The following is a 14,421-nucleotide window of genomic DNA, read 5'->3' on the forward strand; positions in this document are numbered from 1 at the left end:
AATATGGCAGTCTGGGTTATGATTATCAAGGTTTGAGCAGCATTGACTGTCTCAGACTTATTTTAGCAGCAAGGCTACAAGGGTCTCAAGGTCACTTCTCACAACTGTGCTCCTTGGTAACTGTGAGGGCAAGTACAGAAGGAGAAGGGTGCATCACGTGGAGAAATCCCATCTAGCCAAGCTCAAACTATCACTACAGGCAATGTCTTCACACAGTTCCCTTTGTAAAATAGCAGATGAGTACCATATCTCTTTGGAATAGAGAAAGAAAAAAGATGCACTGCCACAGAGAAGATCAAACTCAAATCAAAATCAGGCACACAAAACACAACAAACACAGAAGACACATGGATCTCTTGGTCAAGGTATTCGAACAGCATTGCTACCAAAAAAGTTACATGGAAAGTGAAATACAACTGAGCTAGGGCAAAATATGATACATAAGTTAGTTGTAAAAGAAAAAGTATTAATATAAATGTTGCACTTACTGTGAGGCAGCCTTGATGGGTGCCAACTGAAAGGAAACACCTGAATAAATGAGTGGATAAAACGAACAAATTCAGATGCTTTCATACAGGTATACTACATGATACAATCAAGCAATTAACATCCCATCATGCTTAGTTCAGAGGCGCAAAAACCATAGACACTGGTCTACAGAGAGGTGGCTTGGGTCCACTTGTCCCCTGAGAATGAAGAGTCACTTCAAATCAATGCAAAGCTATTCTGAGTGATCACCTTTATCCTATGATGAAACATTTATATCCTGATGGGAGTGGTCTCTCCCAGGATGACAATGCCCCTATGTGTGTGTGTGTGTGTTCAGTGAGAACCATAATGTTTGGGACAAATGTATATTTCGTTACTGATTTGGCTCTGCACTTCACAATTTTATAGGTGTAATCAAACAATTCACATGTGGTTAAAGTACACATTCTCAGTTTTATTTAAAGGTATTTTATACGTTTTGGTTTCACCATGTAGAAATCTTTATAAAGCACTTTTTATAAATAGTCTCCCCATTTCAGGGCTTCATAATGCTTAGGATAAAATCCCATCATAGGTGTTTTTGATTAATCAGGTGTGTTCAATTGCTTCCTTAGTGCACGTATAAGAGAGCTTACAGTATCTAGTTTTGATTCTAGCCTTTTGACTGCCTTTGGAGTCTGTTATTGGCATTTGTCAACATGAGGACCAGAGTTGTGCCAATGAAAGTCAAAGAAGCCATTATGAGGCTGAGAAATTAGGAAAAGAACAAACATCCAGAGACACACCCAACCCATAGGCTTACCAAAATCAACTGTTTGTAACATTATTAAGAACAAAGAGAGCACTGGTGAGCTCAGAAATCACAAAGAGCCTGGTAAGCCAAGGATGACCTCATTGATGGTCGAAGAGTTCTCACCATAATGTAGAAAAACCCCCAAACAGATGTCCAACAGATACAAAACACTCTTCAGGAGGCAGGTGTGGATCTGTCAGTGACTACTGTCCACAGAAGACTTCACAAACAGAAATACAGAGGGTACACTGCAAGATGCCAATCACTAGTTTGTCACAAAAACACATAAATGAGCCTGCAGAGTTCTGTAAAAAGGTCTTGTGGGTAAATGACCACCCAATTTCCCTCTATGCACAGTACTCGCTATGATGTACTTTATGCTGTCCCAGCTGGTGAAGCACAGATTCACATGGTGGCCACCAATTTTGGAGAGATCTTTTTTTGTGTATGAACAATAATCAACGTATGCAGTTGAAACTATTATTAATATCATATTTTATACAGGGTGGGTAGTCTCTGTTTTGTTTATTTTATGTTTGGACAATTTGGACAATTTTCAGCTTGTGTGGCTATTTTATCAAAGTATTCACATTCAATTGGCAAGCCTAGAAGACAAGGAATCTGAATTGTCAGGGGTTGCATTGATATTGTACCTAAACAAAACCAAGCAACAGGGGTGCGTGCCAACTGCTTATTTTTCCTCATCTCTTTTCCTAGTATGGAAGGCCAAAAATATGTGAAATTGACGTCTGGAATGAACGTCAACATTCCATCTGTGTATTTTATCTCCTTGCTTCCTTTCCTTGCTTCTAGCTCCACCCATCAGAGGACACAAAAAAGGACAGGGGGACAGAGGAATCGAGGAAGCGTGTATAAGGCAATTGGAACGTCCTTGCTCTTTCAAGCATCAGTTTGAAGCCATGACAACTACAGACTTGGCAGAAGGGGAGAGGTGGACCCACAGGACTGCCTGAATACTTTACATTACAATACAAACAAACAACATTACACAAATAATTATTAGTACCATAGGACCTATGCACACATTTACGTTACTGCAATAATTACTTTTAGCTAGCAACTTAATATGAGTAAAATTCAGTTTTTAAATATTCAATTCCTTTAGAATTGCATTTGTCAGCCCATTTTTGTTGATCTGGTCAGCAATTAAACATTCACTCCACATTTCTTGGCCTGCTAAATACTTCCCCAAAAGACAAAGTAACATCTTATTACTGCATGTTTTAGGATGGAAGAAGCAGGAGGGCGTGAAAATATCAGATTTCTCTTGTTATCAGGCTCTGCAGTTCCCACTGTGTTTGTACTGGCCATGTCCTCTGTAAGAGACAGCCAAAATGTACCACAGACCAGAGAAATGACAACATTCCACTCATGAACCACATGTTTAAATTGCCCTGTTGTAAACACACAGGTTGAATTTGTTTTTTTGAAATGTGACCTATGAAAATGTGGAAACAGACAAAACACAGTTTTCACAAGACATCCTTTCCACAACAGAGCCATGTTTCTTCGCAGGAATCCTGCATTTTTCGTATAAGGTGAATTTGGCCGAAACCTTGGACTAAACTAACCGAACAATGAAGTGGTAGAAAACACAAAAAAGGAAAAGAGAGAAATATTGAATGCATGCAAGAGTTTAGATTACACAATCCATATAGATTCATAAGGGTGGTCCATAGCACTGGCCTGTGGACACAGTCCCCAAAGTAATATGGCGAATCGTAATGAAAAGATTTCTTTTTGAGTTTGCCGGCTCTTCTTAGCAATTACATGGTAAAAACTTTCCTCATGGCCGAGCAGCTTCCTGAAGAAAAGGTGGCATCTACTGTGGAAATGAAACAAAAACTGCCAGAGGGAATTCTCCTTGTATGCTCCTTCTGAAAGTGGGCCTTCAAAAAGCATGCTGAGGGCGAATGCATCAATGTGAGTGTTAAAAGAGGTCTGGGTTCCTAATTTTGGAAACATGCCTCTCTTTTTTGGTCGAAATCACATCCAGGTGCAGATTGGCAGCTCCAGACATCCCAGCTGGGAGGAATGTGAGCAAACCCCAGAGGGAGGGCAGCAAAAATAGGGGTCACGTTCCTCCTGGGCCCTTACATGGTGCCTCTTAACAACAATGAGTAAGAAACTACTGGAAATGCAGAAATTGAACATTTTCAAGGGCAGCCCAGATGTGCCCTAGACCACTGAATACACAAATAGGTTCAAATTCTGTACACAGAAAAACAAGAATAGATCCAAGATAGACATCCAGATATTTTGTACTGCGGCAGAAATTTTTCATTCATTTCTTCAGAAAATACAGATACATTGTTAAACAGTGGCTATACCACAGTTAGTGTAAATACAGAATTAATCGGCCTCTTACTGTTATGTATGCATAGATGTAACATGAATTGAATGGATCTGTTTCAACTTATCTTCACAAACAAAATTGCAAAGACGAACCAAAAGATATTTTAATACTCCTGATCTCTACTTATTAAATCTTTCTTGGCAGCTCATTCCATAACTGGAGAAATAAATGCTTGGGATGCCATCTCAAGGTCTAACTTCCTATTCAGACACTCTCTTCCTCTGCATGCTCAACATTGCTTACATGTCTGAGGTCTGGGCTAGCTCTGCCCATAAAAACATCTCTATTTATTATCAAATGGAAAACGTAATTTCTGGATTTGACTCAGGGTTGCCTTCCTAACAGTGCCAATATTCATTATATAGTCTGGCTAAAAATATTTACTTTTTTTACATATACACCCATCAGCCACAACATTAAAACCACCTGCCTAATATTGTGTAGATTTTGGCAGCATGAACGGGACCTACACAATATTAGGTAGGTGGTTTTAATGTTGTGGCTGATCAGTGTACATTTTGTTGTCATTGCACCTCCTACTCACATAAGCTTTCTAAATATGAAAATGTTCTAAGTTTCCAACAATAATAAAAGAAAATGAGACTTTTGACCTCTTAAGTGTCCTTGACTCAAAGTACAGAATTTGAAAGCGGGATTTTCAATGTGGGACCAAATCTTATCTGTTAAGAGTTGAATTAACACTGTTAGAGTTGACACTGGACATTTTTCTGTGTAGGAAGATAAGACAGGTTGATAGAAGGAGAAATAAACATGTGCTAGTAAGGAAGAAAGTGGAAGACTTCAATCCCTCATTCCCCTCATAGTGCTTGAACATATACCTTAAGGGAACCCGCACTTTAATCGAGTCAGTGGCTGCTTGGTGATGGCAGTCAGTTAAAGTAAAAGATTTGACAGAAATAATGCTCTCAGTTTTTGTTTTACTGTATGCAGTCTGGATCTTTTGAGGAATAAAAAAACGATCAATTTCTGAACACTGAATTAATTTTTTTATTGTGTGACAACAAACAAATATTATATATATATATATATATATATATATATATATATATATATATATATATATATATAAGCCTTGTGATACTTTGTTGGTTTTGATCTATTTCAAGGGACAAACACAAGGAGGTAGACATAAGCAATGGTTCTCCTTTTTTGGCAAATAGAGGAAAAAGTAAAAAATAGACCATTGGCTCTCTTTCTGTCCAAATTTCCCAATATTTCCTGACCTTATATGGCTATAGGGATTCACGCAAACATCGTACAATATATCAACAGTGAATAAACTCCTGGGGATGGGGATGGATGGGAAAATGACTGGACTTTCTGAGCGGGAAGGTGAGATTAATTTGGGTCCACTTTTAGAGAACAGGTGTATTTGTCTGCATTCCCATGATTACTTCACCTTGGATGTCTTTCTTCCCCTCTAACAAAGGCAATTACCGACTCACTAAAAGTATACCCGAGAGAGAGAGAGAGAGAGAGAGAGAGAGAGAATTTTCCATTGGAGATTTGTGATCTGTCATTTCTACACCTTGACAGCATAAGTATATTCCTGTCATGCCAGTAATGGCAGCTGAACCTAACTGAGGTTAGCATCATCAGTGTTTTCATTATTATGTACCAATGGGGAAAATGCCTGTGTTGACACAAATACTATTTTACTGTAGCAGCAGAATGCTTCTGCTGTTACATTTCCTTATAAATTCAATCTACCTGCCACATTAGCACCCATTATTTTTCATTGTAGGGTGCCATGTTCCATGATCCACCGTTTTAAACAAACAAAGAAAAAATAATATGATTTTTAAATATTCCACTATAGGACACATAAAACAGCAGAGTAAGTTATGCTCTTACAGAATATTTTGGCCTTGAAATTTCTTTTGGTTTAACTAGAAATTGTTTGTGGCACAATAATTTAATTATTGAAATCCATGCATAAAATATTCTAAATCAAATTCTTCGGGAATATTTCCACAGTTTTTCAATCGATGATTGGTGTGAGTCACTGATCCTTATACTTATGTGAAGGCTATTGGTAGGCCATGAGCTTTGTGAAGACTGATGAAAGGCTTTGACCTAAAAGGGCACACCCATTACATTACATTACACCCAAAGGAAGGCTACTGCTAGCAAAGGATCTAAAGCACATTCAGCTGTTTCCAGGCTTCAGCTTTATGCTATGATGATCCCTCAGCTGTGTATTCTGGGCTTGGAACCTTGCACAACTCTATTTCACGGACCTGACACTACCTCAGCTGCATGTTATGGACCTAATCCTCTTGCAGTTCGGTATTAGGGGTCTGACACCAGCACAACTGGGTGTTGTGGGGCCTAACCCTAGCTCAACTCCATGTTCGGGACCTGAAACAAGCTCAACTATGTGTTGTGGGCTTGACCCTAGTTCAACTCTATGTTGAGGACCTGATACAAGCTCAGTTATGTGTTGTGGATCTAACCCTAGTTCAACTCTGTATAGGGAAATAAAGATCCATACTTACTTACTCACTCCACTGCCCAAATATATCCACTCGCCATTCCCACATCTGTGTAATCTGCATTGTAGTACATAAATACCGGTTGTTAATCTGGTTTAACCTGTGACATGTGTTCATTCTTTCCTTTCCAGTCTTTACAGCATCTTCTTTGGGATAACTTTGGTGACGTTTACAAAGAAAAATTACATCGTGAAAACCAAAGAATTTCATAAAACCTTTTTTTAATCCGAAACATTCCATTTTCATGGGGTTGGTGGCTCTAAAATGGGTTGTTGAGAATGAAGATGATATTATGGCTACCACTGAAAAACAGCACAGCTGACCAACTGCAGTTGGCTTCAAAGCTTCTGTACTTAACATTTTATTTTATCTGTCACTGAAAGAACCGCTTCTTTTGGATGTATGACCATTCCGTGTTCAATGTTTCATGCAATGGGAGGATGTTTGATCAGTTGTCTGTCCACTCACTTTCGTCCAGCACCCATTGTCCTTGACTTCAAATGGAACAATCTAAAAGAGGCAGCCTTTCAGAATGGAGCAGTAATGAGCACATGATTTGTTTCAGGCTCAGAAGCAATTAACTGCTTAAAGGCTACACGAGCAGACATGATTGGAAGTCATTCTTTTCAGTGGGTTTTTTTTTTGTACTGATAAAAGGAACAGGGAGAGACAACAGCCTTGTAATGATCGGAACATTGCCTACTGTGCTTTGTTCTGTTAGAACTTCTTTTGTTTTATTTTAGTTTGTGTATTCACTCATATTTATTTTTTAAAAAATTAGGTGGAAAACTAAGAAAAGGGGCACAGCACTACTAAAGTATTTGAGCAAACAAAACAGTTGGGGCATTTCAAACAGTAGGGAATCTTAAGTGGATAAAAACTTAATTTGAATGTAAATTTAACCTATTAATAAGTTTTCTAAGTAAAAAATGACAACTGCTACTCAGATTTCTACAAGTAACGATATTCAGGATTTGCTTGAAATAAAATGACCAAAACGAGAAAGAAAAGTATGGTCTCCCCAACTGCTCCAAGTCCTCACCCCACCAAAGTAAATGTAAGTGGCACTGTTCACTCCAGATGTTTTTTGCTTCAGTATTCTTGAGGGTAATTTTTTATCAGAATACATTCACCCAAAGCATTAGCAGTCAATGGTTTTCACTTTTAGAAACTTTGACACATCGGCTGAATCCTAATGTCCACACTTCCTTGGACTTGTAGACTGGCCGACTTAATGGGCGAGTTCACATGAAGTCCAGAGCGGCTAGGGCTGCCCAATTCATCAAGTCTGCAAGGGGGCCAATGTGGACTTTCATGAAGACTTCCAGAGAGTCTGCTTGGGTCCAGACTTTGCCAGTGGAATTGCCCAAAATTCATAGCAATAAGGATGTATTGATATAAAAGGTATCAAGGTAGCAGTGCCAAAAAAAAGAAAGAAAATAGCAATTAAAGCCAGACAGAAAGACAAACAAAGGTCTGCCAACACAATTCATATAGCCAAATGTATACTCATTTTCAGACACCAATCTAAAATTAAAATTTTATAAAGTGGTCATATCCACGGAAACAAGTGAAGTCCAGTCCCATTAGCACATTTTATATCCTCACAGTCCTGCACACAGTTCGCAAGGCTGAAGTCCGCCAGGGCCGATTCCACTTGCCTGGAGTGCAGACATTTATCTTCACTAATTTTCCATGTAGGAGAATCCTGCCATTACAATCAGACCATTACATTACATTACATTACAGGCATTTAGCAGACGCTCTTATCCAGAGCGACGTACACAACTTTTACATAGCATTTTACATTGTATCCATTTATACAGCTGGATATATACTGAAGCAATTGCCGGTTAAGTACCTTGCTCAAGGGTACAACGGCAGTGTCCTACCCGGGGATCGAACCTGCGACCTTTCGGTTACAAGTCTAGTTCCTTACCCACTGTGCTACACTCCGTCCAATTGCATAAAGGTGAGCTAATAAAGGTGAGCTAATTGTGAGGGTATGACCTATTGAAATGATGAGGCGTGGTCAGATGCACCTGCTTAGAAATTGTGGGTTGATGTATATTACACACGTTGACACCCTTTTGCTAAAAATTTAAAAAATGCTGTCAAAATGCTAGTTTAGAAATATGGCCATCTCTCACTGCTGTTCTTACTAATGACCGATGCTGTCAGGTTACGAGCAAAGTGCACATTTTTCTGAAAAATGGATGCGATGCTGGTGCGAGCGATGCTTTTTCATTTAAAAAAAATGCAACATCCAAAAATTATGATGAAAGCTTGACAACATCTGCCCGGCTACTGAGGCGTGTGCGAGAGCTCCCCGCAGGCTTGGTCGGCTAATCTGTCAGGTCCGCACGACCCACGGTCATCACGCGTGAATGCGTAGAGCGCGAAGAGGCCCGCGTCTCTGCCTCTGCCACCGACATGGAATGAATGGCAGCCATTTTCCAGCCTCCCTTGGACGAATGCCAGGGAGCTTGTCTAAAGGGTGACCGAAAACAAACAACTAAGTTTTTAGCTTGCATTCACGCCGAGGCAACAAAATGGCAGGGCGGTGTAAAAATGCCGGAATTCACTGGAAAGCTTGAATGAAAGGAAATGACCATGCACCTCTATATTTGTGGTGCCTTCGCCTCATTTTGACAAGTTTTGGCTGCCATTTTCGCTGGAGTTGCTTGCATGGATGGCAGATTTTGCAAGAGTAACAGAACTCTTTTTCCTCTTCCACTTCACCGCACTAAATAGGCTATAGCTTGCTCAATGTGCTGCTTTTCCAACAGCACAGATCATTTGTCTCTAAGTCTCTGAACAGGGAGCTGGGTTTGGCTGGGCTAGATGTCTGAGGGTTGAATTACATTACAGGCATAGAGCAGACATTCTTATCCAGAGCGACTTACACAACTTTTACATAGCATCCATTTATACAGCTGGATATATACTGAAGCAATGCAGGTTAAGTACCTTGGTCAAGGGTACAACGGCAGTGTCCTACCTGGGAATTGATCCGGTGACCTTTAGATTACAAGCCCAGTTCCTTACCCATTATACTACACTGCAGAACCTTGATCTAGGATAGGCAATAAGAAGCAAATCCCTTTTTATGGGATCAGACCCCATATACTCCCTTTCTCAGTTGGAACTGGGGGGGTGTTTTCCACGCCTTGCATGTGAAGTTCACATCTACCATTGAAAGAGTCCAAAATGGGTCTCTCCATCTGTTTGGAATAGAAATGTCGTTAAAGTTGAGTGTTTGACAAACAATCAAATACACCAATGGACTTTACCCCTCTGCAAATAAATCCAATAAAAGACCAATCAGATCAACACACAAAGCTCCTTCTGTTTCTTCTTTAGGGAAGATTCAAACCCATTGCCCAGTAATGCCTGGTGCCATTACTGAGACCACAGCTGAATGACTGCTTAAATGTAGCCTGACCATGTGGCAACAAGGAACATGCATTAAATAATAAAACTATATTAACCAATTAAAATAAATAAATGAAACAATTTTCAACAATCTATTTTTTAAAATCATTTTTTTACATCTACCCCACAAAGAGGAATGCACAGTAGCAACTTACATTAAACTTAAAATAAATAATAAATAATAATACATTAAACTTAAAATAAATACTAAATAAATGATATTTTATTGCACAGCAGCGATAAGATGAGAAGTCAATGATCAACAACAGACAAATCAATGTAAAAGGCAAACAAGATGACAATGATTTGAATATAATGTTTACACAAAAAATTAGAACATCAACAGAGGAGCAGAGGACTGCTTCATTGGCACATGTTTTTGAAAACCATTTAGCAGTTCTCTGGACACATCAGGGATTACATGGAAGAGTTGTTCCTTCTTTATTCTTTGATATCTTTAGGGCTAGCGCTCTTCGGTCATTGACTCTACACTTCCAGAATGGATAGTGGCAAATAAACAAAAGAACCAGACACCTTGTCCAGCGCACTTAATTTCTCTGCACTTCCCAAAGCGAAGCCAGTAAAAACCAATGAAGCGGCCCATTCAATTAGCTGCAGACATGCACAGCTGTTCTCCCGAGAGCGATCCCCACAGATGTTTGGTGTGCTGTCATCCCCAGACCCCCAAGGAGTTAGCGGCTCTCCTCATCCAATCCTGCCACAAACAGGCTGGCTGGGGAGGTGAACGGGCGAACAGAGAGTCTTGGGACACCTGTCTTTATTTGGAAACCTCTCAAATCTCACTTGGGAATTCAGGCCAGCACCTCTTGAAGCCTGTTCTCTGGGTCTCTATGAACTTGGAACATCTATGAACTCCATCAACGTACTGGGACGGAAAGGACTAGACTAGTGTTCCTCTTAAAAATGCTACCTGGTGATACATCTAGTAGATGGAAGAATCCACATGAAATATATTTGGGCCCATTGCATTTTTTTTTGCTCAATTGGAAATTTTTAAAGTAGCAACCACACACACACACACACACACACACACACGTTAGATTACCCCAGGCAAAGCTGTAATAATGCAGTCGATGGCTTACCGAGGCCAGACTTTGTAGGCTTGACTTTTTTTGGGCAGGCGAGCTGCTGCATGCCTGGGTCACGTTGACTGGCAGGGTGATTGATGCGGTGTCTGTCCCAGATGCCTGCTTCATTACTCACTTTCCATAGATAAGAACCTTGGTGATACTACAGTTTTCTTTGTCTTTATCTGCCTAGAAACTGCTGCTTTGTTCCAATAGAAAGATCTGTGCTTGTGAACTGAAAAGTAATTTATAAGCTTGCAAAAAAAAAAAAAAATAGTGCTTTGGCCATAATCACAAATATTGCTGCACACATTGCTGCCAAGGCACGCACACGGAAAGTACTCAAACACAGTTCGAACCTCTTTTGCACTGCCATATAATCCATGCATTCATTTTGCTGATGCATACGGGTTCATGTTTGCCGATAAAAATAAAAAAAACCTCATGAATTATAAACCCATCATCGTAGTGTGATTCTGACCTCATTTCCTTCTGAGAAACCTTTTCACCCCGAGCTTTTATGAAACCCAGAGTATCTGGCAGTTCCCTGCCCTCTCCCCGTTAAAATGTTTTATTCATTCCGGTTCGATGTTGAATGTAGAGCCTGTCCCTGAAATTCACACCCGGGAGCCAGTCTCCTTAAGGGTCACAGGGTTAGTGGAGGGAGCCGGGAGGGGCTCTCCCATCCCACCTATAGATCCGTGCTGGAGGACTGATGGGAAGGGGGGTTGGGGGAGGCGCACTGTCTGACGCAAGATGGAAACCAAAACTTTCTGAGTACCCCCTCAAGCTCCAGGTTACTAGAGAACGCAAACTCACAAATCTGTCTGACACTTTCATTGGCAGGGATGAACATCTTCTTATCTGCTTGTGATAAATGCACCCTGTTCATATGCACGTAGACGTTCGTGTGGATGCTGTACGGATGGGGCAATGAATCAGGATGGCAGTACGAAGCATGTCATGGTTTAACATTCTATTCCACCCACACCCTCCACCCCAGTCTCCTAGGACTACACATCTGTAAACTTTATTAACATGCAGATGTGCTGTTTTCAGATGACTATGGCAGTCTAGATACTCATATAATAGATGTCTTTGGTCAATGACAGTTATACTGAAATTTGCATTACTTGCTTATGATTTAGGTAAGTGTTATTTTTTTCATGTAAATTTTTTAATTGTCACCATTTTTTTTTTCCAAAAGGCGTTGTGATAATTGTTTAGTGGTGGGTTCAACCCCAGACTAACTCTTGGAAAGTTACAGTTTTCTAAAATTTGATTGGCTGTATGTTTAATTCAGTGTTTTCTTTGATGATTGAGTTGGCTTTAATTGCTGGCTCCAGTTGGGGCCCCACCATTCACTAGTTCATGGTGTATATGAGTAAGCAATTGACCATTAGTTTACTAGCAAAACACATCCTCATAATTTGGCCTGTCAGGGTCATAGTACCATAAGTATGTATTAGTTTACACATAAATACAGTTCAATATGGACTCCCTGTTTTTGGTTCTTTCTACCAAAGAGGCCCTATAGCAGTACATTCCTAGTCCCAGTCTGGGCCATGTCATTAACTGACCTGCTGATTCTGCTGAGGTGGGACACAATTGGCACCAACATGTTAGGGTAACACACATTTACCTCAGCCAAGGGGGTATTGCTGTGCAGATAACTACTCATCTTCAGTGGGAATCGCCAAATTTCTGATCTGTACTGGCTCTCCTGGTACACTGTGTGGCTTTTTTAATGTGGTAGAGTCACAGGCTCGTGGGAGAGTGTAATGGAGGAGAGCACACACTTCAGCTGCAGTGCGGTCTGCCTGGGTCTGGATGGCCCTGGGGGCCAGCAATACTGCCTGCTTTCATTGTTTTCTATAGCCTCTATAGGGACTGATTTAGCCTTGGGACTGCAGGTGAATAGATATAGCTCAGGAGTTATTCTGGTTTCCATCACTGTCGAAGAACTGATGTCTGCATTCCTGCACTACTGAACTGCGATGCGTCTGGGTTCAGCCTGTCTCCAGCGATGGTTAACACTGACATTAATGTGCGTGCACTCAGGATGCGAACTGCAGTTCACGTCAAACAGCATTCAAAATCTGACACGTTACTGTATGCCACAACCTGCTTTTCTCTTTTCCTGCAATTTGGAATTCTGCTCGTAGAAACCTGTAAGCATATGCCTTCACCGCAACGTCCCCCAGCGCTCCCAAGGATGCGGACCAGACGGGCCGGATCAGCGCGCTATCCGAAGCGTGCAACAGGCTGGATGCATGCGGTCCCCGGACGGATCTTCTGACGTGTTCTCTGACCTTTCGTGATTAAGCCGGGAATGTTAAAATGCAGCCAAGGGGTTTTCTTATGGACTTCTGCCTTCATTACTCACTGTCCCGTCTAGCTCCGTAAAAAAGAGGTCTCACGCCCCATTCTCGCTCCGACCAAAGGGGTTTTGTGGCCATCTATTTTACTGCAGTCGCTTTTCACAGTCGAGCAGACCAGTAAATACAAAACGGATAGTCTCCGATCATTAACTTTCGGTGCTTAAACTGCAGTACAACTCGCAACATGAAAACATGCCGACTAGCTTTAATAAAACATTCCAAGTTTTTACAACATTGCAATAAGGTTTTTGCAAGTTTGTGGTTTATCGCAATGTTCTAGGCACCCGTTCACCATTTTACACTCCCAAACCGCAGCTTTCCAGTTCTGCTGTAAATAGGCTGGTGGAAGGAGCTCTGGCTGTCTGACAAAACCTGTCACTTCCTCTGGTACCGTGCCTCAGTGAACAAGTGACATTCACACTCTTGGTCTGCTGAGACTTATGGCACATTAACTCCAGACACTGGCACAAAGACACCATTAATTTTTCTGTGCCATGAAAGAGAAATTCCCCAGACTTCTCGCGGAAGTTCACGGAAAGGGACACATTATTCAAATGCATGTCAGCTTTAGTAAAAAGAAAATGGCCCTAATCATTTCAAAACCCATCTAAAAATGTATATAGGTTGCTTTATAATCTATATATTTTATAATTCACTTGCATCTTGAGACATTTAAATAAACTAAATGTCGCAATGGAACACTGGGGCATGGCCGTAAAACAAGGCTCTGCTTTTCACATAGCAGTTTTTATGAACAGTCTTTGTCTTCTATTCCATACCCCAGAGTGGCAGCCATGTTGGATCTCCATGCTGCTGCCGTTGGCACATAGCGCTTCTGACCGCAGGGATGGCCGGGGAGCCTAGCGACTGAGGGAACAGACTACGCAACCAGATGGTTGTAGGTTCGATTCCCAGGCGCCAGACGGTCATCACACCCTTGGGTGAAGTAGCTGAATTGCTGCAGGCTGCATAGTATCTGGTGATATAAATGAAAAATATGCAAAAACATAAGCTGTGCATGTTAGCCCAAATGAAGGCACCTGCCAAGCTGGAAAACAATAATAAATAATGATAAAATCGCCCAGGTTACGCAATTGGCTGTAGTTGAGGAGTGCAAAGATGCCATGTGTGTCAAACGTAACAGACGCTTGTGTCCACCCATCTCAGTAAAACTGTAGCAATCACATGGCAAATTCACAGATCAATTTTAGGATTCGTCTGCAATCTGCAACCAGAAACAAAATGCACCAGCACCCGTCGTGTTGAGTTGTACAAGCTTTAGAGTATGTGCTTTTAAACATTAATGAATCCATTACCATACTCTAGGTCAACATGGAGATAA

Source organism: Anguilla rostrata, chromosome 5, assembly GCF_018555375.3.
Source record: "Anguilla rostrata isolate EN2019 chromosome 5, ASM1855537v3, whole genome shotgun sequence".
Taxonomy (NCBI): Eukaryota; Metazoa; Chordata; class Actinopteri; order Anguilliformes; family Anguillidae; genus Anguilla; species Anguilla rostrata.